A 19098-nucleotide genomic window follows, 5' to 3' on the forward strand; every position below is an offset into this window, starting at 1 on the left:
TATTACTATTGGATAGAAAACACTCTGAAGTTTCCAAAACTATTTGAATTATGTCTGTGAGTATAACAGAACTCATAGGGCAGGCAAACTTCCAAACAGGAAGTGGAAATTCTAGGGCTGGTCGAATTTTAAGTCATTGCCTATCCACATCCAAACACGATATGGATCTGTTTGCACTTCCTACGCCTTCCACTAGATGTCAACAGTCAGTAGAACGTGAATGAAGCCTCTAGTGTAATGTATGACCGGATGGGAGGGGAATGAGTCAGTGGACTGTCAGAATGCCAGTTCCTGGTTGCTCAAATTACTGATTTCGCCTGCGTTCCATGACTCTGCAGACAAAAACGAATGCTCCGGTTGGAACGTTATTGGATATATATGATAATAACATCCTGAAGATTGATTCTCTACTTAGTTTGACCAGTTTATTTGACCTGGAATATAACTTTTGGAAGTTTTCGTCCGAGTTCGCCTGGACCAGCGGCAGCTTTTGGATATGTGAGCTAAACCTGCTAGCAAAAGCAGCTAATTGGACACTAGTAATGTACATTATGGAACAAAACAACAATTTATTGTGGAACTAGGACTCCTTGCACTGCATTCTGATGAAAGATCATCAAAGGTAAGGGAATATGTATGATGTAATTTCGTATTTCTGTTGACTCCAACATGGCGGAGAAATAGTGTTATGTCTTAGCGCCGTTTTAGATTATTGCATGGTATGCTTTTTTCGTAACGTTTAAAAAAAATCTGACACAGCGGTTGCATTAAGAACCAGTGTATCTTTAATTATATGTAAAACATATCTTTCGTCAACGTTTATGATGAGTGTTTCTGTTATCTGGCGTAGCTCTCTGTAATTACTCCAGATATTTTGGAGGCATTTCTGAACATGGCGTCAATGTAAACCGAGATTTGTGGATATAAATATGCATATTATCGAACAAAACATACATGTATTGTGTAACATGATGTCATATGAGTGTCATCGGATGACGATTATCAAAGGTTAGTGATTCATTAAATCTCTAATTCTGCTTTTGTGACTATCTTTGGCTGGGAAAAATGGCTGTGTGTTTTTGGGGATTTGGTGGTGATCCAACATAAATATATGTTGTGTTTTCGCTGTAAAACATTTTTTAAATCGGACACGATGGGTAGATTAACAAGATGTTTATCTTTTATTTGCTGTATTGGACTTGTCAATGAGTAAAAGTAAATATGCCTTAAAAGAAAATGACTCAAGTAAAAGTGAAAGTCACTGAAAAAAAATACTATGTGAGTAAAAGTCTAAAAGTATTAGGTTTTTAAAAATACTTAAGTATCAAAAGTAAATGTAATTCCTAAAAGTAAAAGTATAAATCATTTCAAATTGCCTATATTAAGCAAACCAAACGACACCATTTTCTTTTTTTTTCTTTTTTATTTACAGATAGCCAGGGGCACAATCCAACACTCAAACATATTTTACAAATGAAAAAGCATGTGTGTTCAGTGAGTCCACCAGATCAGAGGCAGAAGGGATGACCAGGGATGTTCTCTTGATAAGTGTGTGAATTGGACCATTTTCCTGTCCTGCTAAGCATTGAAAATGTAACTAGTATTTTTGGGTGTCAGGGAAAATGTATGGAGTAAAAAGTACAAAATTTTCTTGAGGAATGTAGTGAAGTAAATACAGATACCCCCAAAAACGACTTAAGTAGTACTTTAAAGTATTTTTACTTAAGTACGTTACACCACTGGCCTATATCATATATGTATTGGATAACGGCACAATCATTTGGGATTCTTGGGCATGGGCTAATTAAATGTCTTCAATGTAGGGCTCATAAAATGTATTTAATGTATGGCTCATAAAATGGCTTTAATGTATGGCTCATAAAATGGCTTTAATGTATGGCTCATAAAATGGCTTTAATGTATGGCTCATAAAATGTATTTAATGTAGGGCTCATTAGGCTCAGGTAGCATCAGGATTGAATTTTCCCTCAAAGCTCTCAACAAATCCAGACATAAGCCTATTTATATGCTTTATAAGCTTTGAATGACACTTCCGGATTTGGCAGGAAATACTCAGTTACACGGGAGAAAAGTGATTTATTCTCAGATGGAACATTTGTAAAATACCAGGAATATATTCAACTCTACCTGGGATGTATCTCAATAGTCATTCGTGGCCTCCTTGCCTTGTGCCCTTACACCTTCCTCTAATATGAAAACACAAGCAAGAACTGCTTGGTGAAAGCAATATGGGGGATGCCTACCAAGTTTGCTCTCTTCTGATCACTTGTCTTAGGTTAGTGTCGATGGGTGGAAGAGGGAAGGGAACCTCTACATTTTATCTACATTGTCTCTCCATCTCTAAATTACTTGCATTATTCTTCATGTACTCTCCACAGGCCATGTACTCTCCCCCTTGCTCCCTCTCTCATTTCCCACTATCTATCCCGCTGGCGGGAACGACTAGGACATATATTGGGAATGATTGGAATGGCTGGTCCTGTCCATCTGGGGCTTAAATCACAGCTGTGTTTCTGTCATTCTCCGATGTTGAGGACCGATGGAGGAGATGTGTGCTATAGCGCTGTGTACACAGTAAACGTACTTAGAATGAATAACTTGGTTAATGTTTACAGTATACTAAATTACATCCCTATGGTATTCCACCTAACCATACACAAACAAGCCTTATCACATTATCCCCTCTCCATCTACTAAACATGTCCATGTAGCTGTACCAGTGGAGGCTGCTGAGGGGAGGACGGCTCATAATAATGACTTGAACGAAGCGAATGGAACAGCATCAAACACTTGGAAACCATGTGTTTGATGTATTTGATACCATTCCACTGATTCTACTCCAGCCATTACCACGAGCCCGTCCTCCACAATTAAGGTGCCACCAGCCTCCTGTGGCTGTAGGAAATGTAGAATTAGTAGTTTGTACTTAGTTAGTTAAACTAAGTAGTTATTAAGACTTATCTAGCTTAATTTTTGATGTTGTCCATTAAACTCTACAAATGCTATAGATGTATTTACTGTACCACCCTCCCTAATAAGCGCTGTCACGTTAAAATGCTGCTGTTTCTCCTCCAGCTACAGTCAGTTATACTAATGGGAACGGCTTTGGAATCTCGCATTTGGCAGGAGGGAGCCGACGCTGCTTCTGTGTCCTCTGCTCTCCTCCCAAATTCCTGTTGATGGATCTGTTCATTTAACATTAGCCCCGAGCGAGGCGAGGATAAGCAGCGGCCTCTAAAAATACGCCTTTTGTGATATTGGCGCCGAGAAAACAGATGGGTGAAATTGCATTCAAAATGGAGACCATTCATCTACTCTCCATACTATACACTATTGGCCCACGGTGCACGTGAGCCACGCCAATACTAACAAACGTATACCGCTTTCCTTCCCTCCCCTGCACCTGAAATATTGATATTCATGTGGAAATGCTACCCTTTATAAACATAATAGCATAAACAAATTGGGAATTGGATTCGTGGCCAAGGAAACAGTGGCGAGAGGAGCTTTTGGCAAGCTCACGAGTCAACATCTGCGCATCTCAGCGAAGCATGATGAATTCTTTACTCTGTGTCAATCAGAGTGCATTTGCAGAGTGAGAGGACCATGCAGTAATACATCTAAAAACTGGGTTGTCATAGAAACAGTGTGATGTAAAGTTTTAATTGTCATAAAAAGAAGCCCTCTGGAATCAAATGTCAACACTTAACTGGCCTGAGCCGGGTGCTGCTAAAACGAAGGGCTTTTGAGATTCCCATTAATCAAGCTTGTATCATGGGGAAAGAACAAGAATATGCCACTGTTGAAGGGACTTATTTTCCACCCCAGAAGAATGATTTGCATTTATATAGCGCCTTTTCTCTAACTGATAGTGCTTTGCATTGCATGAGGAGAATTCACAGCACTCCTTCCATCACTAATGTGTAGCACCCACCTGGGTGATGCTCTCTTGTCATTTTGCACCAGAATACTCACAATACACATTATCTCAAAGAGGAGGTTAGGGGAAAAGATCACCGTAATTTATAAATAACATTCTCCAAACCCAGTACCACAGTCAAGGATTATACGAATGCAAAACAGTCTAGCATCTCTCCTCTAGTTCTGTATGCTTTCTTATGGAGATATTATTCAGTTCTCTACTCCCGTCTTCGCCCCGCTCCTCTAAGTGAGACGAAAAGGAGTGAGATGTGGTCACTCACTCATGTCTAAGAAGACCTTGGAGGAACCAGGGCTCCCAGTGGGACTGACAGAGCAGCCTTGATAGATAGGTTACGCCGGCAGACAGGCCCAGACGAACCAAGACACCATGACGGCACTAAACCAGGTACACTAAAGGAACCGTATAACAGAGTTAAGAGTCCTTAGAGTTATATGATCAAATATATTCCGTCAGGGCCATTCCCTAATGCATTATCACTAGTATCGCTACAATAGATAATGGTGTTGATGTAGGCCTATAATCAGGTCTAGGTGGAATGTGGAGGAGAAAATAGGGAATAGGGAAAAAAACATTAAGGAATCCTAAACCAACCCCCAGCTACTACAATGAGGCACCTGTGTAGATCTGAGAGCATTGGAACAGGTATGAGTAATATGATAATGGGCCCATTTTGGTTAAGGGCCTAGGAGGAAAAGGGAATGGGTCCATTTTGGTTAAGGGCCTAGGAGGAAAAGGGAATGGGTCCATTTTGGTTAAGGGCCTAGGAGGAAAAGGGAATGGGTCCATTTTGGTTAAGGGCCTAGGAGGAAAAGGGGTCCATTTTGGTTAAGGGCCTAGGAGGAAAAGGGAAGGGGTCCATTTGGGAGCAAATGTGTCTTTTGGTCAAAACAACAACCTATGGAAATGGAATTGAAATCATGTGACATAAAACCTTAATTAATTGGAAATGGAATTGAAATGTCATAAAACCTTTATTTATTTTCAAAAGACAACACTCTCTCTGCGTTAGATCCAACACAATGTGACACAAATGATATAGTAGACACACCGCCCTGAAGCCATTTCTGTCCCCCACCCACCGTTCGTTCTCACATAAGATCATTAATTCATTACTGTGACCGTCAAACCGGCTGCAACAGCCGGGCGTCAAAGTGAAGGACGAATTGCAGGGGTACATTTAGATTCACACACCCCACAGCGGTCCCACGGCAACGGAGCCTCTCAGCGTCACACACCCCACAGCGGTCCCACGGCAACGGAGCCTCTCAGCGTCACACACCCCACCGCGGTCCCACGGCAACGGAGCCTCTCAGCGTCACACACCCCACAGCGGTCCCACGGCAACGGAGCATCTCAGCGTCACACACCCCACCGCGGTCCCACGGCAACGGAGCCTCTCAGCGTCACACACCCCACAGCGGTCCCACGGCAACGGAGCCTCTCAGCGTCACACACCCCACAGCGGTCCCACGGCAACGGAGCCTCTCAGCGTCACACACCGTACCGTCCGTATAACCCCCAGTGTCTTCATCTGTGTAATGAACTGGAGGGCAGTACTCTACTCTTTCGATCTCTACATATTTGTCTGTCCCATGGGTTGGGTAAAGCAAGAAAGAAAAATGTGTTAATTAGGCTGAATTGAGTTTGTTCATTATAATCCCGGCGACTGCTAGCGTTGCTTGTCATCCGTCAGACCAATGAACTGTGCGAAAGTATTAATTGCAAACGCTTAGTTAAACATCTTAATTAACTTCCAAAAACAGTCCTTTTTCAAATTTATAGCCGGATGCATTTTTTGTGAAATGTTTTCCAATTAAACATTTGAGACGCTGAAAAGCAATACATAAAACAGCAGGGGAAGGCTGGTATTCTCCGAGATTAAAGTGAAATAATAATAATTCCAAAAACACAATTTTGTGAACACAATGGTTAAAACAGACTAAATCTTGAACGCCTTGAATACTAGTGATGAAGAAACAACTCATGGTAAACAGACATACATCATTTCCTGTCTTCTGTAACCTCTTTCACCATCTAACCAACATATTAGCCAACACATAATACATATCCGAAATCCTCAAGATGTTTCATAATCACACACCAAAAACCATATTTTCAGTTCACATTTGGTAGACTGGGTACAGCAGGTTAGATAAACTGGGACAGCATTATTATAGTCCTAATTGTACCCAAATTACAATTAAATTACATTTGTGTGATTAGGAAAAATCTGAGGATTTCAGAAATGTATCATGCATTGGGCTAATATGTTAGATGTCTGAAGAGATTGGGCTAATATGTTAGATGTCTGAGGAGAATGGGCTAATATGGTAGATGTCTGAAGAGAATGGGCTAATATGTTAGATGTCTGAGGAGAATGGGCTAATATGTTAGATGTCTGAGGAGAATGGGCTAATATGGTAGACGTCTGAGGAGAATGGGCTAATATGTTAGATGTCTGAGGAGAATGGGCTAATATGTTAGATGTCTGAGGAGAATGGGCTAATATGGTAGATGTCTGAAGAGAATGGGCTAATATGTTAGATGTCTGAGGAGAATGGGCTAATATGTTAGATGTCTGAGGAGAATGGGCTAATATGGTAGATGTCTGAGGAGAATGGGCTAATATGTTAAATGTCTGAGGAGAATGGGCTAATATGTTAGATGTCTGAAGAGAATGGGCTAATATGTTAATGTCTGAAGAGAATGGGCTAATATGTTAGATGTCTGAGGAGAATGGGCTAATATGTTAGATGTCTGAAGAGAATGGGCTAATATGTTAGATGTCTGAAGAGAATGGGCTAATATGTTAGATGTCTGAGGAGAATGGGCTAATATGGTAGACGTCTGAGGAGAATGGGCTAATATGTTAGATGTCTGAAGAGAATGGGCTAATATGTTAGACGTCTGAAGAGATTGGGCTAATATGTTAGATGTCTGAAGAGAATGGGCTAATATGTTAATGTCTGAAGAGAATGGGCTAATATGTTAGATGTCTGAGGAGAATGGGCTAATATGTTAGATGTCTGAAGAGAATGGGCTAATATGTTAATGTCTGAAGAGAATGGGCTAATATGTTAGATGTCTGAGGAGAATGGGCTAATATGTTAGATGTCTGAAGAGAATGGGCTAATATGTTAAATGTCTGAGGAGAATGGGCTAATATGTTAAATGTCTGAAGAGAATTGGCTAATATGTTAAATGTCTGAGGAGAATGGGCTAATATGTTAGATGTCTGAAGAGAATGGGCTAATATGTTAAATGTCTGAGGAGAATGGGCTAATATGTTAGATGTCTGAGGAGAATGGGCTAATATGGTAGACGTCTGAGGAGAATGGGCTAATATGTTAAATGTCTGAGGAGAATGGGCTAATATGTTAAATGTCTGAGGAGAATGGGCTAATATGTTAGATGTCTGAGGAGAATGGGCTAATATGTTAGATGTCTGAAGAGAATGGGCTAATATGTTAAATGTCTGAGGAGAATGGGCTAATATGTTAGATGTCTGAAGAGAATGGGCTAATATGTTAAATGTCTGAGGAGAATGGGCTAATATGTTAGATGTCTGAAGAGAATGGGCTAATATGTTAGATGTCTGAAGAGAATGGGCTAATATGTTAGACGTCTGAAGAGATTGGGCTAATATGTTAGATGTCTGAAGAGAATGGGCTAATATGTTAGACGTCTGAAGAGATTGGGCTAATATGTTAGATGTCTGAAGAGATTGGGCTAATATGTTAGATGTCTGAAGAGATTGGGCTAATATGTTAATGTCTGAAGAGAATGGGCTAATATGTTAGATGTCTGAGGAGAATGGGCTAATATGTTAGATGTCTGAAGAGAATGGGCTAATATGTTAGATGTCTGAGGAGAATGGGCTAATATGTTAGATGTCTGAAGAGAATGGGCTAATATGTTAAATGTCTGAGGAGAATGGGCTAATATGTTAAATGTCTGAAGAGAATGGGCTAATATGTTAAATGTCTGAGGAGAATGGGCTAATATGTTAGATGTCTGAAGAGAATGGGCTAATATGTTAAATGTCCGAGGAGAATGGGCTAATATGTTAGATGTCTGAGGAGAATGGGCTAATATGGTAGACGTCTGAGGAGAATGGGCTAATATGTTAAATGTCTGAGGAGAATGGGCTAATATGTTAAATGTCTGAGGAGAATGGGCTAATATGTTAGATGTCTGAGGAGAATGGGCTAATATGTTAGATGTCTGAAGAGAATGGGCTAATATGTTAAATGTCTGAGGAGAATGGGCTAATATGTTAGATGTCTGAAGAGAATGGGCTAATATGTTAAATGTCTGAGGAGAATGGGCTAATATGTTAGATGTCTGAAGAGAATGGGCTAATATGTTAGACGTCTGAAGAGATTGGGCTAATATGTTAGATGTCTGAAGAGATTGGGCTAATATGTTAGATGTCTGAAGAGATTGGGCTAATATGTTAATGTCTGAAGAGAATGGGCTAATATGTTAGACGTCTGAGGAGAATGGGCTAATATGTTAGATGTCTGAAGAGAATGGGCTAATATGTTAGATGTCTGAGGAGAATGGGCTAATATGTTAGATGTCTGAGGAGAATGGGCTAATATGTTAGATGTCTGAGGAGAATGGGCTAATATGTTAGATGTCTGAGGAGAATGGGCTAATATGTTAAATGTCTGAGGAGAATGGGCTAATATGTTAGATGTCTGAGGAGAATGGGCTAATATGTTAGATGTCTGAAGAGATTGGGCTAATATGTTAGATGTCTGAAGAGAATGGGCTAATATGTTAGATGTCTGAAGAGATTGGGCTAATATGTTAATGTCTGAAGAGAATGGGCTAATATGGTAGATGTCTGAAGAGAATGGGCTAATATGTTAGATGTCTGAAGAGGTTATTCAAAAAGTCTTCCACATTTTCCGAATTCACTCAAATAACAGTATTAATAACACTACTAATAACAGTATTAATAACAGTACTAATACGTGTCAATAACTGTATTAATAACAGTACTAATGACAGTACTAATAACAGTACTAATAACAATATTAATAACAGCACTAATAACCGTATTACTAACAGTATTAATAACAGCACTAATAACAGTATTAATAACAGTATGAATTACAGTACTAATAACAGTACTACAAGAACATATTTACAGGATATAGTGCTACAAGAACCGGAGCCTTACCTAACCTAAGTACAGGGGATACCTAATGTAAACTGGATCTCTTTCCTCCATTGGACAAGTCTATGAGAATTTTGCTACTCCATGTCTATTCTGAATTTTGCTACTCCATGTTGTCCTACTTTAGCTAGCTACTGTATGGTTGGTAAAGCAGGACGACCACAAAATAGACAGAATTACATAAACGTATACACATTTACATCACAATTTGGCACAGTGTATTAGTTATGACAGTTTTATAACCTTGACATCAAAACAGAAAAAAATCTGTCACTGATCTTACTATGTGCTTTGCAGCGTGAGCTTCCTGTTTGAAGCTAGCTCTGCCCCCACATATGATGTGAATTTGATCATGTGGTTTCTCTGCAGGGGCTTAGTAACAATAGTTTTTATGTCAGACCAAAAAATAAATGCATCAGGATTTTTATCAGACATTTTTCTGTTGTCCTCTGTTATGTGAGTGATCAGTTGTGGCTTCTTGCCTGTCTATGGTCACCTGTGGGTTCTTCACCACCATAACCACAAAGGCTCCAGCAGCTAGTCAAAGACGCTGAAGAACCACAGCAGGTGCTATAAATGAGTCTCTCTCTCAAAGCACCACTTCAACATCTCCATCACCATGTGTGTAGGTCTATGCATGTGAAAACAGATGATGATGATGACAGAGTATAATGCTATGTTTAGGATCATGATGTATTTCCCTCAGCTCAGAGCCCTCAATGAACAGCAGAAAGCTGCAAGAGGAGCCAATTAAACGTGCATAGTCAAGTGTGCCAAAACGTGCGCCATGTGCTTTTTGATGTAATCATCACTCTGAGGATGTGTAATACTTTATAAATAAAGGCTTTCTATCATCCTCAAGCCAAGAGCTTAGTTTCATATATGCCATTTGAAGACTATTTTATCCAAGGTGACTTAGAGTACATTTTTTGTATGTGTGTCCCCTGCTTAATTCGAACCCACAACCTGGGTATTGCTAGTGCCACGCTCCTACAAATTGACTCAGACAGGATGTTATCACTTCCTTATTTAAGCCATAGCTCTTTAAGAACCAATTATGCTCTATAATGACGACCTGGTTGAAGTTCTCCGGAATGATGAACTGACACGAATAGATCCTTTACCCAAGAGCACCTTCAGATTCTGTTGTCAGTCTAAGCACCAATATCGTGCTCCTCCTCTCCTCTCCTCTCCTCTCCCTGTGTTTTCAGAAATGACTGAGGACTTTTGACCAGGAAGTTTTAGCACCCTGACACCTAGCAGACGAATGAGAGATGGCAACGGGCGAGGAACACGGTGATGCGAGGAAGCCAAATTGTTTTGGATGCGGAGTGAGATCAAAACGAGAGCGAGACGGAGGGCAACCTTAACACGTCCTGACACTCAGACAGCAGAGGAGGGACCGGGAATTTTTAGAGGGGGGAACAACCAGAATTACACCACTCAAATACTGAAGAGATGTCATCCTGCGAGTGGTTTGGCCTGCAAAGAGTGGCTTTGGCCCGAATAGGAGATATGAGATAACTTCCTATCTTGCCCTACTTAGTTGCCAAATTGTGTCGGATAGGTTAACGTCGATTTGTCTACTAGTTTGAGTATTTTTAAGAATGTTACTTTTACAGACACTCTTGGTACCATCGAGAAAGACTCTCAGTACTCTGCTGGGGGGCTACTTGAATGTTGACGCTTTTATCAAGGAAGAAAAAAAACAAATCAGAAATCTACTGGAACATTCATCCTTGACTAAGAAAACATTCCCACAATGTTCAGAGTATATTCTCTCCACAGCTCTCAACTGAACAGTAACTGGACAAAAACATTCTGGAAACTGTTTCATAGATGGAGAACTGTTTCATTGACCTGATCGATAAAGACAGATAAAGTCTTTAGCTGGTTCCCAAAGGGAAGCGCATAGACATCACTGCTCTCTGTTTGGCGATCAGAGGGCACCCTGATTGATGATGATTGATAGTCTCCTAGTCGTCCCATCAGTGTAAAGGCTGACAGCTGATGGAGAATGGAGAGGTGGATCAAGGGCATTGGTAGAAACAAGGACAACCCAACCACAGTTACATTTTATTGTATATTTTATTTAACATGTATTTTACCAGGTTAGTCTTTCTGAGTGGGATCTCTCCAACAAGAGAGACCTTTGCCACTGTAGCATCACAAGTTATGCTGAATAAAATATATAAAAAAATATTTATTCAACATGAACAACATTATGAATCTGATTTGAAAAATAGGCCTACAGTATTTCGCTGACATACTGGTTGAAATCCCACTCCTGGTAATTGTGCGGAGTATTATTGATTATTTGACTTTGATGGAAGCGGCTGTAGTCAGCAGTAGCTCCATTGTGACTCAAAGGCTAAAGACTGGCTGCAGGTACCACCCACACAGCAATATTGAAAACAGCAGCATCCCTGAACTGTAGGATTCAAACCCACGAGAGCCAGAAATAACCATGTCACTGTTATCCTATACCGCAGGGCCTGAAGGAAGTGGATGGAAACTGACTGTTTCAGCTGCTCTTGAATGACTTGTTTTGCTCATAGGCCAAGTGATTGTGTCACCCACCCACCAAGCAAATGGAAATGCAATGGTGGGTCTAGCCTGGAGACCCAACATTGAATTGCAGTGGATTCAACGTTGGGAATAAATTAGCGTTTGGATGACAAAAGTTTCCTCTCACAATCTCTACAAGCCAGAATGTTAAATACAATTATATTTTTAACCTACTTTACCGGTTATCTGTGCAGTTGGTCCTTTTGCAGGTAGGAATGTGAGACAATATATCGACAGGAAAATATAATTACATCATCTTTTCAAAGCGCTGGAAGTGCGTTCAGATTTCTATCACCCGAAGCATGTGCAGAACCATGTAAACATGTGCACAAGTTCAGCAAGTATTCATACACCTCGTGAATGTATTTTTATCTTGTGTGCATGACTCAGGTAATAAAAATCTCAAATACACTACCAGCGCGTTGAAAAGTTCATGTAATTATATTTCCTGTCAATGTATTGTCCCACATTCCTACCTGCAAACAGACCAACCGCACGGACAACCGGTAAAGTAAGATCAAATATAATTGTATTCAATATGCTGGCTTGTAGAGGTCATGAGGAAACTTTCCTGATCCAAATGCTCATTTCTGCCTGACGTAGAATTCAATGAAATTCCAGGTTGGGTTTCCGACTAGGTGGGTTCAAGCCTGGCTCTTGGCTTTCCACTGGTCATTATTATGCAACTGAGAGCCTATGGCGATTGATTGTAATCAGGAATGTGATGTTTCAAATCTATGGTTTTGATCAATAACATCAAGTTATGAACTCAAAACTTCAACAAACAAGACATAAATGGATTTCACCTGCTGGGAAGACTGGCAGAGCACACATTGTTCCTGGCTTCCTCACCAGTGCAAACTGATTATGCATTCCAATCAGTGTTAAATTACAGTCAATCAGTTTCAGGTGTATCAGGCTTGATTGCAGGCCTGATTCCCCCAATCCTCTGCAGCTGGAGAGTGGTGGCCAATATAGGTACTGCAGGGTAATGCAATCCATTGACAAGGGCAACGGCAGCCATCTTGTAGTGCTGCCCCCTTGTGAGATCATTGATGAATTACGTTGCACAACCGTGAACATAGAAATAGGCTGTAGAGAACAGATGTTTCACATTCATTCCATAATTTTCCAATGCCATGTGAGAGTATCCCTGGCAGTGTCCAAATCATTTTTGATGCTCCTATTTTCTTGTCATTGAATAACCTTGGGGAAGCAAGTCACTATCAATATAACATCAATACACCTAGAGTTCTGAGTCCATCGGATGTTTTGTGTGACAGGAATGTGAGTTCAATTGTATTCTGTCATTTAATAGCTATAAGATGGGGAGGGAGCCAGTGGTGTCAAGGCTCTGAAACGTCTCAGAGCATATGTACAAGGGTCACCAACCTGGCAATGACAAGTCCCATCTCTGAAATCTCTTGCAATGTATAACAACACCTCAACATGATGCTAATGTGAGCTCTTAAGTAATCACATGTCGTAGCCGTAGCCTCTAAACATCTTGAGTGGCTCAAAGAGTGTGTGCTATCACAAACCCAATTATCAGGCTCCTAACCATCTGGAATTCAGAAGGGAAATCAGCCCACCGGGCCCACACGTCAGTCAGTTCAATATCTAGATTTCATTTTCATTTGTTTGACTTTTCAACTAACGTGAATTCAACGAGAAATCAACAAAACATTTAACCATGTCATTGGATTTAGGTTCAAAGTTGGGTGAAAAAAAAGACGAAATAAGCAGCAATAAAAAAGCTGCAATGTAACTTTTTGGACGACCCGACCAAATTCACATAGAAATGTGAGTTATAGATTTGTCATTCAAATTGAAGGCAAGTCTAAGAAGCTGAAAAATCTGTTCTCTGTGTGCTATTTCTATGCTTCCCATTCTTAAGTTTTGTTTTACTTTCAAACAGCTGAAAAGGTATTTAAAAAATAAAAATGAAAATATATAATGAAAATATTATTTCACAGTGGTTTATATGGTACAATGATTCTCAACACAGTGCTTGTTTGGTCACAGAAATGGAAATTAGGCGAACTATTTGAAGGAAATGGCAGAGCGTATTGCACCTTTAAGTTGATGACTTTTTGCAAATCCAATCAGTTTTCCATGTTGATTCAAAGTCATCACATAGATTTCTTGGGTTGAAATGACGTGGAAACAACGTTGATTCAACCAGTGGGTCCCCCCTCTGAGTCAGTGAGTTGTGGGTTTAAATCCCACTATCTATTTCTATTTTCCATGTATCACTATTTCACTAACTTAACATTTTGAGGGATTTTATGACTGTGACGGTTGGGCCTTGATATCGTCAAAGCTTTGTAATGGATCAGCTAGTTAGTGCTGTTGTGTATTCTCAGGCGTTTGTGAGTGATGTCCTTCAGATGGAGGTTCAATGGCAATTCTAGGTGAAAGAGATGCTGGAGGAGTTTGGCTGTGGACTACTGAACCCTTCACCTATGTGAAAATACAGAATATACTTTGGGCATCAAAGTCAGGTACATGTTCTTACCGTATTCACCTGTTGCAGCAGTCTTTTTTGTCGGGAACAAGCGTATATCAAAAACCTTCAAGCTTCAACAGGTTGTCATGTATTATTTTACACTCCCTGGTTTTGAACCATGAGTCAGTTACTGCAGATGATAGCAAAACACAAAACACTCTCTAGAGCTGTGAGAGAAACTGCTCCACCATTTTGACTTAAAAAAAAATGCATTCTGACTGCCATAGATAGATATTGCTAATGACAGGGTGTAACTCTCATGGAAGAGTGGCATTTCCAAGAAAGATGGCTGCAATTATTGTGGTGATGGTGATGACAGCATTTACCTTCTGAGCTACTGCCCGTTCATAGAGCTAGGGCCCGATTCTATCGGATTCACTTCAGCCGACATTCGCATAGCAGTTGCTTTGGCGGTTTCGGAACTGTGCAATAAGGCCATCACAGACACTGCCATTGGATACAACAAAACCAGACCTGACTATAATCAGACAAAACCCATGCAGCTGCGTTAGAAACCATGTATTAGCCTAACATCAATGGGTTGGCGTTTGAGAGTCAACCTTTCTAACATCAATAGAGCCTACACTTTCTAATGCCATTTTGAACTTGTAACGCAGTAGGATAATAAGGAAGAGAGTGGTTTGAGACTTTAACACAGTAGAATAATAAGGAAGAGAGTGGTTTGTGACTTTAACACAGTTGGTTAATAAGGAAGAGTGGTTTGTGACTTCTAACACAGTAGGATAATAAGGAAGAGTGGTTTGTGACTTCTAACACAGTAGGATAATAAGGAAGAGAGTGGTTTGTGACTTCTAACACAGTAGGATAATAAGGAAGAGAGTGGTTTGCAACTTCTAACACAGTAGGATAGTAAGGAAGAGAGTGGTTTGTGACTTTAACACAGTAGGATAATAAGGAAGAGAGTGGTTTGTGACTTCTAACACAGTTGGATAATAAGGAAGAGAGTGGTTTGTGACTTTAACACAGTAGGATAATAAGGAAGAGTGGTTTGTGACTTCTAACACAGTTGGATAATAAGGAAGAGAGTGGTTTGTGACACACAAGAGTAGCCGCTCACCGATTTGTCAGCACCTCCAACATCAGTAGGGTTAAAACATGACTCATGAAACAGAGAAACACCATGGCTACGTCCCAAATGGCACCCTATTCTCTATATAGTGCATGACTTTAGACCAGAGCCCTGTGAGCCCTAGTCAAAAGTAGTGCACTAAATAGTGGACAGGGTGCCTTTTGGGATGCCGCCGTGGTATTTTTCTGTTTCATGAGTCATGTTTTAACCCTACTGTTAAGTAAAGAACACTAGAATTACATCAGAGTCACTACAGTGTTCTAAAGGAGGTGGGGGATTTTGAAATCAGAAGAAAATCTAGATGGCTACTGTGTGTTTGTATAACATTAAAAGGACATACTGATCATTCATTTGTATAACATTAAAAGGACATACTGATCATTCATTTGTATAACATTGAGAGGACATGCTGATTATTAATTTGTATAACATTGAGAGGACATGCTGAGTATTCATTTGTATAACATTGAGAGGACATTCTGAGTATTCATTTGTATAACATTGAGAGGACATGCTGATTATTCATTTGTATAACATTGAGAGGACATGCTGAGTATTCATTTGTATAACATTGAGAGGACATGCTGAGTATTCATTTGTATAACATTGAGAGGACATTCTGAGTATTAATTTGTATAACATTGAGAGGACGTGATGATTATTCATTTGTATTACATTGAGAGGACATTCTGATCATTCATTTGTATAACATTGAGAGGACATTCTGATCATTCATTTGTATAACATTGAGAGGACATGCTGAGTATTCATTTGTATAACATTGAGAGGACATGATGATTATTCATTTGTATAACATTGAGAGGACATGCTGATTATTCATTTGTATAACATTGAGAGGACATTCTGATCATTCATTTGTATAACATTGAGAGGACATGCTGAGTATTCATTTGTATAACATTGAGAGGACGTGATGATTGTTCATTTGTATAACATTGAGAGGACATGCTGAGTATTCATTTGTATAACATTGAGAGGACGTGATGATTGTTAATTTGTATAACATTGAGAGGACATTCTGATCATTCATTTGTATAACATTGAGAGGACATGATGATTGTTAATTTGTATAACATTGAGAGGACATGAGGATTGTTCATTTGTATAACATTGAGAGGACATGCTGAGTATTCATTTGTATAACATTGAGAGGACGTGATGATTGTTAATTTGTATAACATTGAGAGGACATTCTGATCATTCATTTGTATAACATTGAGAGGACATGATGATTGTTAATTTGTATAACATTGAGAGGACATGAGGATTGTTCATTTGTATAACATTGAGAGGACATTCTGAGTATTCATTTGTGTAACATTGAGAGGACATGAGGATTGTTCTTTTGTATAACATTGAGAGGACATTCTGATTATTCATTTGTATAACATTGAGAGGACATTCTGAGTATTCATTTGTATAACATTGAGAGGACATTCTGATTATTCATTTGTATAACATTGAGAGGACATGATGATTGTTCATTTGTATAACATTGAGAGGACATGCTGATTGTTCATTTGTATAACATTGAGAGGACATGATGATTATTCATTTGTATAACATTGAGAGGACATTCTGATTGTTCATTTGTATAACATTGAGGGGACATGCTGATTGTTCATTTGTATAACATTGAGGGGACATGCCTTCCTAAAGGAGAATGAATCTACAAACAAAAGCATATTAGTCTTAGTAATGAGCAAGGTTAGAGGCTTGAGAGCTGTTCATTGTGTCTGTCAGTGTTTATACTGTATCTCTGAGTGTCTGTATGGGTGAGTGTGCATATTAATGTACAATACAATTATCAGATGTAGAAGAGTGTATGATTAAATGGTATACCTGACCATATGTGTTAACCTCTACTTGAGTGTCTTTTGAAGTATGAGTGTGTTTATGAGTAACTGAATAAGCAAGCTTGCATGTGTCTTTCAGTGTGTGTGTGTGTGTGTGTGTGTGTGTGTGTGTGTGTGTGTGTGTGTATATATATATACATACACATGCCTGCATTGGTGCATCCCCCAGTGTCTGTGTGTGTCCTCAACTCCCTCCCCCCTGTTTTCCCTAGACAAGAGTGTCATTCCTGCTTAAGCCAGTCTGAGCTCAACCCTAAGTGAGCAGTGTCTGGCCCCCTAGTTCCGAGCCTAAATGGCTGGCTGAGTGGCGGTAATTGCCTCCCACCCTGTCAGTTCCTACTTGGAGCAGCCGCAGTGAATGATCGCCGGGCCGAAGCAGCATGGCCGAGGTTGGGCCACACACATTGCCTGGCCAGGCCGGGGGAAGCCGGCCCCTCTGTCCTGTCTGAGAAACCAACGGGCCCCTAATGCGTTTAGAAAACGGTCCGAAGACATCCGAGGGGTCATTTTCAGACGATGAGACGCGGCACAAGGAGAAAAGAAACGTTTACTTATTTAAACTGAAAGGTCGTTAGCGGAGAGACGCAAAGGGTCTTTGACAAATGGAGTCAGGGCCACTTAACGTTCCATTCTTGGAGAGAGGAGGTATTTAAGAGAAGAAAAAATAGAAAATGGCTTTAACATTCAGCTGGTCAGCGCACTGCATTTTAAGGGGAAAAAATCTTATTTTTCCTATATACATGCACTGCAGTTGGGTTTACATAAACAATGCATGACGCACCAAAGAAAACAAGATAGCATGTTACTTTCTATACATCACACTAACCACAGAGCCCACAGAGTCAACAGCCTTTAGGCTAAAGACGGACTCAATTCCTCACCGATATTCCATCTCCATATGAAAGTCTGATTTTGATTCTTCCACTTCCAGCTCTGGCAGCTGTTTGTGTAGATAAACAGAAGGAGAGTGTATCCTCGGAGGACGGGGGCTATTGAGTAAAACGCTTGTGTGACTCCCTCTCGTCCCCACCCCCTCCGCTCTCTCTTCTGCTTTCTCAGTACATCTCGCCCTGGTGGGGGTGAAAGCACAGCTGGCACGCGGGACCATCCCAACGCATTCCACGCTAACGGACACGCCACACGTCAAGACGCACATGCAGTGGGTCAGCGGGTGGCGCTCGCTGTCACATGTGAGGGGACACGTGTGTGGGGAAGGGGGGGGCCAATGTGTCTGTGTATCCCTGCATGCATGTGTGTGTCTGTGTGCATGAGTGTCAATGTGTGTCCATATACACGTGTGTGTGTGTGTGTGTGTGTGTGTTTGCCCGCAAGAATGTGTGTGTGTGTATGAACCATGTATGTGTGTATGCCCGCATGCATGCGTGTGTGTGTGAACCATGTATGTGTGTATGCCCGCATGCATGTGTGTGTGTATGAACCATGTATGTGTGTATGCCCGCATGCATGTGAGTGTGTGTGAACCATGTATGTGTGTATGCCCGCAAGCATGTGAGTGTGTGTGAACCCGTGTGTGTGTATGCCCGCAAGCATGTGAGTGTGTGTGAACCCGTGTGTGTGTATGCTCGCAAGCATATGTGAACCCGTGTGTGTGTGGTCACCGTCAATGCAGGGGGTTAATCAGAAGAATACGCTCCGTTCACAGGGGAGGCCATGTCGAGGAGGCAAATGTGTCCTCTGCTCAAAGTGCAAATCTGAGAGATGTAAAATAAAGGTGATAACCATGGTGTTTAAATGTACAAGGGGAGGGAGAAGGGAGAAAGGGGGAGGAAAGAAGCCCGCTCTCTCTCCTAGTGACGTCTCTGGGGCACTCTTTCCCTTCATCAAAGGCTCCTATTAAAATGAGATGAGTAAGACTGGAGCTGTGACGCTGTGAGACCTGCT

The 19098-nt window shown here is 40.6% G+C and overlaps 1 long non-coding RNA gene across 1 annotated transcript; it reads left to right on the top strand.

Moving 5' to 3' along the window:
• The first annotated feature begins 290 nt into the window (after positions 1-290).
• LOC149978161 (uncharacterized) lies at positions 291-17191 on the top strand. Its single transcript, XR_016486871.1, has 2 exons — positions 291-622; positions 10364-17191. It is a non-coding gene; the product is annotated as an uncharacterized LOC149978161 (long non-coding RNA).
• Positions 17192-19098: the final 1907 nt, after the last annotated feature.

Source organism: Oncorhynchus mykiss, chromosome 15 (genome assembly GCF_057628025.1).
Source record: "Oncorhynchus mykiss isolate SJ-2025 chromosome 15, ASM5762802v1, whole genome shotgun sequence".
Lineage (NCBI taxonomy): Eukaryota > Metazoa > Chordata > Actinopteri > Salmoniformes > Salmonidae > Oncorhynchus > Oncorhynchus mykiss.